The sequence below is a fragment of the Tiliqua scincoides genome, chromosome 7 (genome assembly GCF_035046505.1).
Source record: "Tiliqua scincoides isolate rTilSci1 chromosome 7, rTilSci1.hap2, whole genome shotgun sequence".
Classification (NCBI taxonomy): Eukaryota; Metazoa; Chordata; class Lepidosauria; order Squamata; family Scincidae; genus Tiliqua; species Tiliqua scincoides.
In genome coordinates, this window is record NC_089827.1 from 13,252,317 (window position 1) to 13,262,803 (window position 10,487).

Here is a 10,487-nt window from a genome sequence, read left to right on the forward strand (position 1 = left end):
CAGAGTTTTGTAGCACTGTGAAAACTAGCAAATTTATTTCAGCATAAGCAGTTTCAATTATCCATGGATTGAGGGGGGGGGGCATGCACCAATTAACGCAATGAGAGCAGACTGCCAGCAGCTTGAATGAACTCACACTAAGCAGGAAGCAGTTAACTTCCACGTCCTGCTTAGCGTTCAGTCTAGTTTCATCAGACATTCAGGCTGCCTGCTTTTGTCATGCTGTAAGCTTGAATGCTTATAGCAACCTGTATAAAGCAAGAAATACTTCCTGTTAAGCCTTTAAAGAACATTAACTTGTGCACTGGCCTCCCCCCAATCCGTGGATAATGGAAACCATGGATACTAGATCTGCGGGTACAGGGATCTGCCTGTATGTAGAATCTAATTTACAGAAGTTTATATTGAAATAAGTTTTCTAGCCTTTAGAGATGTTAATGGGCAGGTGGGAAGAGGTGCACAGGTGGCCGCTGTTAATACAGGTGTCCCCCGTATCCATGGAGGGGTCCCAGGAATGGATCCCCATGGATAGAAGGGCACATTACATTTTTTTAGTCATTAAGATGCTGCATGCACCTCTGTTGTTTTTGCTGCAAAAAGCTATCCCTCTGACAGAATGAAAAGCATGTCTTAGCTTAGATGGGATCTCTTCCAAACTTCACAGATGACATTGATCCTCTCCTGGGAATGCTAGGACACAACTTCAGACCCTGCTGTACCTAGTTCAACACCCTGAAACTACTCATGAAAATACTTTCAACTGGTGTGTAAAATACTGTTACCATATTCTTTTTCCAGAGTGAATCAAATCAAATCTTTTATTACGGTCTCAGACCAGCAAAAATCCAGAGTGAATGAAATACATTGGTTAATATCCTTAATATTAAAAACAAAACAATTGACAACATAGACTGGTCTAAAACAGGGGTGTCAGATTTGCTTAGTGGGCCGAACAGTATTTGTGGCACCTGCTGAGGACTGGAAGTGACATCATTAAGCGGGAAAATGATGTCATTAAGCAGATGTTGGCCAGAAATAAGCACTTTTTCCCCCCCACATAGAAACTAATTAGCTGCAAATGAAAGAAGAGAAAATGTGCAAAACGTGATAATAGTTTCAGGATATGGGCAGCCCAATTATCACATGGGTTGCCCTGTTAGTAGCGCTATGTCTGTGGCGGTATCACTTTGTAGTTCAGTGGCTAAGAGGTGGTCTGCGACATGATGCCTCAGCAGAAGTGGCACAGCTGAAGGGGCAGCCCCAGTGATAACTGGGCTCTCCCAGCACCCTGGCAGCTTCTCCCTTTCTCACCCCTCTTGTCTGCCCTTACCCCATAATATTCCTTGCCTTAAGAGGCCTCCTTCCATCTCGCCCTCCCAGAGCTTCGACAGAAGCAGTGCAGCTGAAAGGGTGACTCTGGGAGAGCCCAAATTATAGTGGGGGCCAGAAAAAGAGCTTCCAAGGGCTGCATCTGGCCCACGGGCCTTATGTTTGACACCCCTGCTTAAATACATTAGGAACTGGAATGTGACCTAGTAGAAAAAGATACACTTGTGGTGGTCTCTTGAATGGGCATTAACTGTGCAGAATTTATTGTGGCCATTCTTTATAGTGAAAATGCAGAGCTAAAAACATTGTTTTGCAGCTCACTGAACCCCTCTGTTTGTTTAGTGTGATGGGTCATATTTTAGTGTGATGGATGAATGAAAGCAATAGACATAGTTATGGGGGTCAAAGAGACTGAAAGGTAGAAAGAGATGCAGAATTCCTAAAGTGTTACATATGATATAGATTTAAATGATGATAAAAGGAGTGAGTTTGATTTAAGACCCACTCTTATTATTAGGCACTAACAGGCAAATCTTAAGCTCTCCAATGCTGATGCCATGCTGTGTTCACTGCTGCCGAATTCTGTGCCCCTTCTGGAGCCATGGAGCCTGACGCCGACCTCCTCAGTTCTGCACCAGCTCAGGAGCTGGTGCACATCTGAAAAGACTAGCAGAGTTGGGGCTAGCAGAGTTCTATATAGGGTAAGGGAATGCTCCCTTACCCTGGGGAGACTCTGGTGTCTGCTCCGATCCCACAGGATACAGAGGTGCAGCTGTACTGAACAGTGCTAGCAGCCCTTAGGATTGGGTGTGAGAATTTTGACATCCTTTCCAGGTAGAATGAGTTACTACTAACTGTTTGTGTACTTTGTAAACGGTGCACATAATATATACTATAGTGCCTCCCGAACATACTAAATAGTGCATCATTACTTTTGCGTACATTTTATACTATACAGAAGGAAGAGAACAATGTGTGTGAGTGTGTGTGTGTGTGTGAGAGAGAGTGAGAGAGAGTGAGAGAGAGAACAATGACAGCTGTATGCTTCCATTAAACAAAAAAATTCATTTTGATACTTTATTAATCTAGATTTACTATCAAAAAAGGTGAAGTAGGTTGACCTTGGAATCACACTGGGTTATTAGGGTAACTATAAGCTTTATAGTGGTAATACACTTGTAATGGACTTTTGCAAAACATATAGATTGATGAAAGAGGTTTCTGTGTAAGAGGGCGTGGGTTACTCACATCATTTTTGTATCTAGCGGGATCATGGAGAGTGGTGTGGGTTCCTGAAGCGAATTAAACGGGATGATCCTGGATCAAATACTAATAAATCAGGAAATAAGCTGACACTCATCCTTCCCAACTTTTCATCGGAAAACTTAACATTTCAGAAGTGGGAGGAAGGAGGCAAGAGTGACCATCCTAGACAGTTTCAAATTATCCTTGTACAGAAATCTCTTATCATGGTACGTCGAAGACATCTGTGGACAAGTTCTTAATGGAGATAAGGAGATTAAATATGAATGTGCTACACAATTTTCTCATTCTGTGTCTGTGTGGGTACTTGGTCATTCCGCTACGAATTTCCTTGGTTTGAGGAGCTCCTGAATCTCATTGTTTCTCTAAAGAAGGCAGGCATCAGTGTTTGAAATGTTCATGTGCCTTTTTTTTTTTTTTAAACAATTCCACTTTGAAACACTCTGTAGGCAAAAAGAGCATTGGCTTACACACATCAGCCATTACGATAGGCAAGGATACAGCACAGGCCCAAACCCGTTGCACATCTCATGTACAGCATGGGTATGACCAATCTCGGAAATAATTGCTGCACAAATGTGTCCCGAACATGAAGTATCTGTTTTAGTGCCTCTGGCTAGAGGGCCAGCGCCTTTATTTTTTCACTATGCACCTAGAGAGAGCAAGCTCTAGGAGATCTCATATTCAACTCTTTATAGAAAAAAAGATGAATCTTTCAGTCTGAGTTCATGCAACAATCCTATGAATGAAAAGGGGCATAGACTAGATTAATATTGGCATATATGCTACAAGTGTAGTTTATGGAAATATGATCAAAAGACTTCCAATACAGCTTTAAACAAGTCTTAGCAATAGGCAGGTGCTTTTCATAGGGTGGAAGCCCTAGAAACTTACCACTAGAATATTCATTGAGCAGGAGGGCTGGATTATTCCCCCCCCCCTTTTCTAATAACTGATATTCAAAACTTATCTCATTCTTCCAGTATACAAAAAACCACAGTAAACTCATCACTATGCAGAAAGGAGGGGAATTGAAATATTGCTAAATTTAATTTATGAAATGGATATAGATACTCATCGAACAACAGCTCAAAAGTATTCTATGGCCTTCAGTGTAGATACTATATGAAATGCTAAAATAAGTGAAAACATCTTTTTTTTTTTTTTTTTTTTTTTAAAGCATGATGTTGCTTTCGAGTATAAAGGACTGGGGATCGCTCCAGTCATTTAATCTCAATAAGAACATTGTTACAATACATTTGACTGTAATAGGGTTGTATATAAAATTGGATAATGTAAAATGATTGTAATTTAAAATTATGTTAAGTTTTTTTAGATCAGTTAAGGCATTTACGTCGCTATTATGAGACCGTGGAGTCATTTTTATAATAATTGCTATTTTTCACTGTTAATACAATCTCTTATTTTCTAAGATACTGTATGCACCAGAATGTGCTTTATTACCTGCATTTATGCAATCTTTATTAAAATACTTTTAATACAGGCTGGGTATTTATGTTTATTATAGGGATACAATACTCCTCGAGAAAGTCAAATTGCTCTTGATTTGGCCTTTGTGAAGTTGTTTTGTTCAAGACTACTGCTAAGTAGGCAGTCCAGCGAGACAGTATAATAACCCCAGCTAAGCACATCCAAGAGGATACCTAGCAGATGAGAAGCTGAAAGACTGCCACTAAACGTTGCATCCCTTATAGGATATCATGATCCAGTAGCCTCCCATTATATATTTTAATATGATCTATCTGTTTATTCCTGCTGTTAAGGCTTTGATTTATGGGAAACATTTTTCACAAGTTGCAGAATTGCTAGCGGGCAAGATGGTATCAGTTAATTCATGAAGAAGCTCTACAAACACTTTTCAAAAAAAAAAAAAGTACTTAGATGTTCCCCAGACAATCTAGGATAAACAGAATATTGTACTTTAGGATGTAAAACATTTTAGAGAGCTGATAATTAGACAACATTTTGGCACTCTGAAGATACCCATGTTTGATGAATTTAAGTAAGGATTTGAGCTTTAGCATTTAAAATCCCCAACACTGAGTGCTGCTTTTTTCCTAGAATATATTTGATAGCTTATGTAAGGAAAGGAATGGTATGCAAGGATTAAATAGGGACACAACTTAGCAATTGCTTTGTAGTCTTTGTGCATATTTTAAAGCATTCAATTATTTTTTTTTCCAAATGTCATTAGATGTACATCCAATTTATTTGCTTTGGAATGGTTTAATTATTAACATTTTAATTATTGTGTTGCAACAGTGGAGGCTAATTACTACTCTTGCGGTTAATTTAGAATTTAATTAGCCAGAAAAAAAGGGGAATTTGACTTTTGAATGTTGTACACACTTGGGATCTGAAGCTGCAAAACGGCGTCATGGTTTGGAAGTCGGTAAACGCTCAGCACCTCGCCAAATTGGGCCCTTCGAAAGGTTAAATAGCAGGAGAAAATTGAATCACAATGTACAAATTAAGAAAACATTGCGGGCCGCCTGTTTGATTAGAGCCAGCGATATTAGCAAAAGGCGCCCCATCAAATCGGATGTCAGCATCATTTGTATTGACAGACAGTGTCGATTTGAGGCAAAACCTGTGAAATTTTGATACTAATCATCAGCAGGACCCAAAATCTAATCAAGGATGCTACAGTCAGGGGAAGAATGCCAGGTGGTATTGGTTAAATCATGGAGACCCATCAACTCAAATCTATATCAGTTTCATTAATTGGCAACTACAAGACAAGTGTAGAATGTTCAGGATGGAGATGATTCAGATGCAATCCACCACATTGTGGTGTAAGTATATGATTCATGTAATAAGAAAAAAGTGCCCGCAGGCTATTGTTCCTAGCATGGATTAAAATTTGCATATTGCTTCTCCTTATGTCAAAACATCTGGTGTCTGCAAATGCAAGTGTTTCGTTAAAAAGTTTCATGAGCCAGGAAAAGTGGCAGGAAAACATTGCGTGTGACTCATCCGAGCAGCATAATTGAATAAGAGGCGAGGTTTGGCAGAGAAAGAGCGCCGGGAAAGAATGGTATAGTGAACATTATGGATTCACCGGGAAGCCGCGCACTGCAGGAGAGAGGGACATTCCTCGTATTGTATGTATTGTAAAAGTCGCTTTTTCTCCCAGGTTTCATTAAAAATGACAATTGTTCTTGTTGAGGTCATATGTGACACTGGTGTGTCATTATTAAGGGCAATATAAAGATATTAATTTATGTCTGGAATGAAAGAGGGATATTTCACCCAACTGACATTATTCAGCCACATGCTTCCGCGGTGTTACTCTGATAGCGCTCGCCGCAAATCTTTCTAAATACACGTCATATCTGACTGTAACTAGGGATGGCTTAACTGTGGAAGGTTTAACAATTGGGCTGGGGTCATTAGACCAGCTGCCTGCCTCCTCTCAGTTCCTGAGCCCTTTGGTCTGCATTGGTGGGACAATTTCCTGATGAGTCAATTTCTTTACCAGACTCCACACAGAAAACCGAACTGTTCCTGAATTTCTGTTCCAGAATTTCAGTCATTTCTGCCCAATGTTGCATATATGCAACAGGGATCAAATGTATATATGTGTGGGCTGGGCAGAAATAATGACAGGAGGAGCAAGAGGTTCTGCGACCACAGAAATCCAAGGAAGTGGACCTCTAAGAGTAGGAATGGTGTGTCCCAGAAGGACCGACAGCTCACCTTGGTTTAGGCAATGAACAGACTCTAGACAGAGCAATGTAGTGATATACTTTCTGCCTTGAGGCACACCTAAATAAATGTGCCTAAACAGGCACTCTTATTGGGGTGCTGTTCTGTAGTTTACTCAAGAGCATGTCTATCTTGTCCTTGGTTAATCTAAGATAGAGCTTATATAGAGGGAGGAGACTAACCCATTGGTAACAGGAAGCAAGACAGTTCCTGTGTCCTGTTAACATTGCAACTGTGTCCTTCTAGTGTGCAGGCTCCCTGCCTGCATGGTCACGTTCATGCACGTTAAGCGAGACACTGTTTCTGTGTTGATCAAGAAAATAAACAAAGAAGGGAGGTGTGGGAGGTATAGGGGGCCCTGTGGATAACTATGGATAAATGACACCAGATCTGTGGAGGAATGCCTGTGGGCACAATCCTAACTAGGTCTACTCAGAAGTAAGTCCTATTTTGTTCAGTGGGGCTTACTCTCATGAAAGTGTGGTTAGGATTGCAGCCTGTATTGGGAAGTAGAACCATGGGCTCATTGTACCCATTGTATAGGTAGAATTTTTGTTGTTGTTGTTGTTAAAACACATGAAAACACAATACGCTGCATTTTGTGTTTAAAATAACCGAAAAAACACTGCATTTTGGTGTTTATGATATTTTCCAGAAATTGAAAGAGATTACTTTTCCAAGCAGAAATAATACTGTAGATGCATCTGCTGATACTATATCACCTACCTAGTACGCTTTTAAAGTGTTTAAAATTAATAAAAATTAGAACTTAGAAGAAACACACATAGCACCACTTTCTGCCTTTCAAATCATGAAATCTGAGAAAAAATAAAACCATTTTCAAACACCCCTATTTATGGGTATTTGGCATAGTTTGTGAAAGAACTTACTTTCTTACAAACTGGATACATGTAGGTTCGGGAGCTTTGCAAAAACAAGTTCTCTGATGCCAAGGCCAGTCAATATTTCCACAAGTTTATTATGCTCAATGTGCCTCTCAGGTGCAATACTTGCCCTCCAGAATGAGCATTGACATATGAATGTTTTGTGGCCACAGTCCGAGGCATCCATCCTACAAAGTGGCTCAAGTAGTTGGAACTCTTGTTACATTTCAAGTCATCCGCACTGTTCTCAGGGATGTGTTCAGGCATTGTACTTTGAATGTATTTCTGCCTTTTCCCAAGATAGGTTTCCAAGACTAAGAAAGAAATGCACTAACATCACAGGAGGAGGTGGTTGCTGCTTTAAAATGGTATTAGACAAATTCACGGAAGGACATAAGAACATAAGAGCCCAGATGAATCAAGCCAAAATCCCATCTAGTCCAGTTTCTTGGATCTCACAATAGCCCAGCAGATGCCTCAAGGAGCACACAAAACAAGAGACCTGCATCTGTAATGGTAATGCGCAAGATCCTTTGAGGAGATAGGGCGCTGTGGTTTGTCAACAGTGGCCCCTTGCTCTGACAGATCTGGGAAGCATGGGGTTAAATCCTAGACCTTTAGAAGTGCGTGTGTCGCACAATTGCAGCCACTAGAGGCAACAGCACCTGGAGCAGCACCTGGAGCAGTGAGAGTTGGTGGGTGTAGAACAGGGGTGTCCAAAGTTTTTGGCAGGAGGGCCACATCAGCTCTCTGGCACTGTGTCTGGCACTGTGTCTGTGGCTGGGGGAAAAAAAGAATTAATTTACATTTAAAATTTGAATAAATTTACATAAGTTTACATAAATGAATATATTAAAGATGAACTTATATGAATGAATGAAGGCCTTGCAATAGCTCAATGCCTAAAGCAAGGCTGGCCTTTCCTTTGCTGCTGCTGCTGCATCACAGATGTGAAAGAGCAAGCAGTGGAGGGAGCTCTCATCCCACAGCTCACACTAGAGGTCAAACAGTCGCCCTCACGCTGAGAGAAGTTGCATTGGGCCAGTGTGGGCTTCAACAAATCTCCGGAGGGCCAGAGGCTCATTGGAGACTGGGGACTCCGTAAGGGCCGCATTGAGAGGCCTCAAGGGCTGCAAGTGGCCCCCAGGCCGGGGTTTGGCACCCCTGGTGTAGAAGGAAGGAGCTTGGAGAGACTGGAAAGAAAGAACTTGGAGGAAAGACTGACTAAATGGACTGACTGATGGACTAAATGAACGGAGACCCCTGGAGGCTGCTGGAACAGAGACTGCTGGTTTATGACTGCCATACCTAGGAGCTGCCGGGAACCAAGGTGTTGCTGCAATGGCTGGAGAAGCTGCTGGTGGGAGAGGGGAGGAAGGAGGAACTTTGCAGGTTGAACAAGTGAGCTATCCTAGTGGTGGAGTCTAGCAGTGCTTTCTGCAGGTTTAGGGCTATTTCAAGTGAAGAGGGGAACGTATTACCTTAATGTAGGCATAAGTTCTTTAAACCAAGTTTGGAAAGTTTGGGCTGCTCGGGGGGGGGGTTACGATCTGGCCTAGGTACCATCCCCCTCCTGGGGCCGGTCTACCCACTGGCCCACCCCAACCCAAAGCACTAAGTTTTGCAGAGAGCCTCACCTTGGCATGCAAGGGACACCTTCCCCTCCCACCAAAAATGCCTTGTCCCTTGTTGCCCACAGTCACATCTCAAATGGTGACAGCACACAGTGCAGGGATTCAGCCAGAATTCCTGGTTGAACGTTTGGCAGGTTCTTGTGACACCCAGAATCAGATTGTTAATGCATATATGTTCCAGCAGGTGAATGGTGTTGGGTAGTAATTACATATTTGAGGATGGGGTTTGGAGAACCGAACTCGCATCTAGTTAATTAGGAATAGGTGGGGGGGGGGGAATCCATATCGGAGAACATTTCTTAACATTTCTCCCCTGCTGTACCACTTTGCATAATTCAACTATTGGAAGTAGCCTTGAAAGTAACTGGCAATGATACCATCACCAGTTGCTTCCATATTAGGAGGCCAGATGCCATGCATCAAACACCAGTAAGAGGCTCAGGATGGACTGGAGGGCTTTTTCGAGCATGCGAAAAGCAAAGGGCACATTGGAGCTTCACCTGCCAAGCCAAGCCTCCAATTGCTGCTTGCCACATTGTATTGCTGGTCTCACTGCCATGTGGCAGGGGTCTGGGGGTCCTGTGTGTACCACCAGACACCACCTCAAGTACCAATGGATGAGTAAAAACTGGTATAGCATGTCATGTATTGTGTCAAAGTGGGGAAAGGTTGGAAGCAGTAGCAGTGTTTTGAGAAAAGGAGGCTTGTAGTACTGGCTAAGGTGGAGCAAAATGAAGGGAGAGGTTCACCTGATTCACTCATGTTCAAAACTAAATTACGAGGGCAACGCAATCCTAATTTGCGCTGGAACAGGCAGACTGGTGAGCCTGTGCTGTATCCAGTGCAAATTTTGGGCTGTCTAAGTCTCAGCCCAAGGCAAGGGGAAACCTTTCCCCTTACCCTGGGGAGAACCACAGCAGCCCCAATGGGGCTACTTGAATCTGCGCCACCAAAATTGGTTGCGCAAATCTGATCCGCCCAGGACTGCCCCAGAGCACCAAAGAATGGGATCCTGTATAAGTACCAAATCCTGGCCCCATCTCCCACTCCCTGCCCGCCCACCCTCATTTGCCCCAAAACGCCTCCCTCCCACCTCCTCTCTGCCCTCCCCATGCCCCCCAAACCCCTGCACTGGCAGAGCTTGGCTGACACAAACTCACTTGTCCCTGGGGTCTGCGTCAGTGCGTGGAGGCTGGCACACAGACGAGCGCTGGCCTATCTCCCAAAAGTGTGGCATGGAAGTACTTTACGGCACTTTCATGACACTCTTTAGCTGGAACAAAGGACTCGCGCCATGAAATCAAAAACAACAAGAAACTGGCTGTTTTTCTGCGCACCCCCCAAAGACCATGCAATACGTCGCACATGGATGAAAGGGCCACTTTATTGCAGCAAGATACAGAGGAGGGGAAGACAGGGACCAGCAGAATTACGCTAAGGTAGGCAAAGTTACAGAGGCACTTGCTGAAGGAGTATCAGACAATAGTTCAACCCCTGGAGGGCAAAACACCCTAACTCAAGGCCACACCCCTCGATCAGGAGCACAACGTCTGATGTTAACCTTTGCAGGGTGGAGGCAGTGAACCGTTCAGGCCCACCCTGACTGGTTAAGGATCTGAGGGGGGGGCCAAGGATCGAGGCCAGGGGA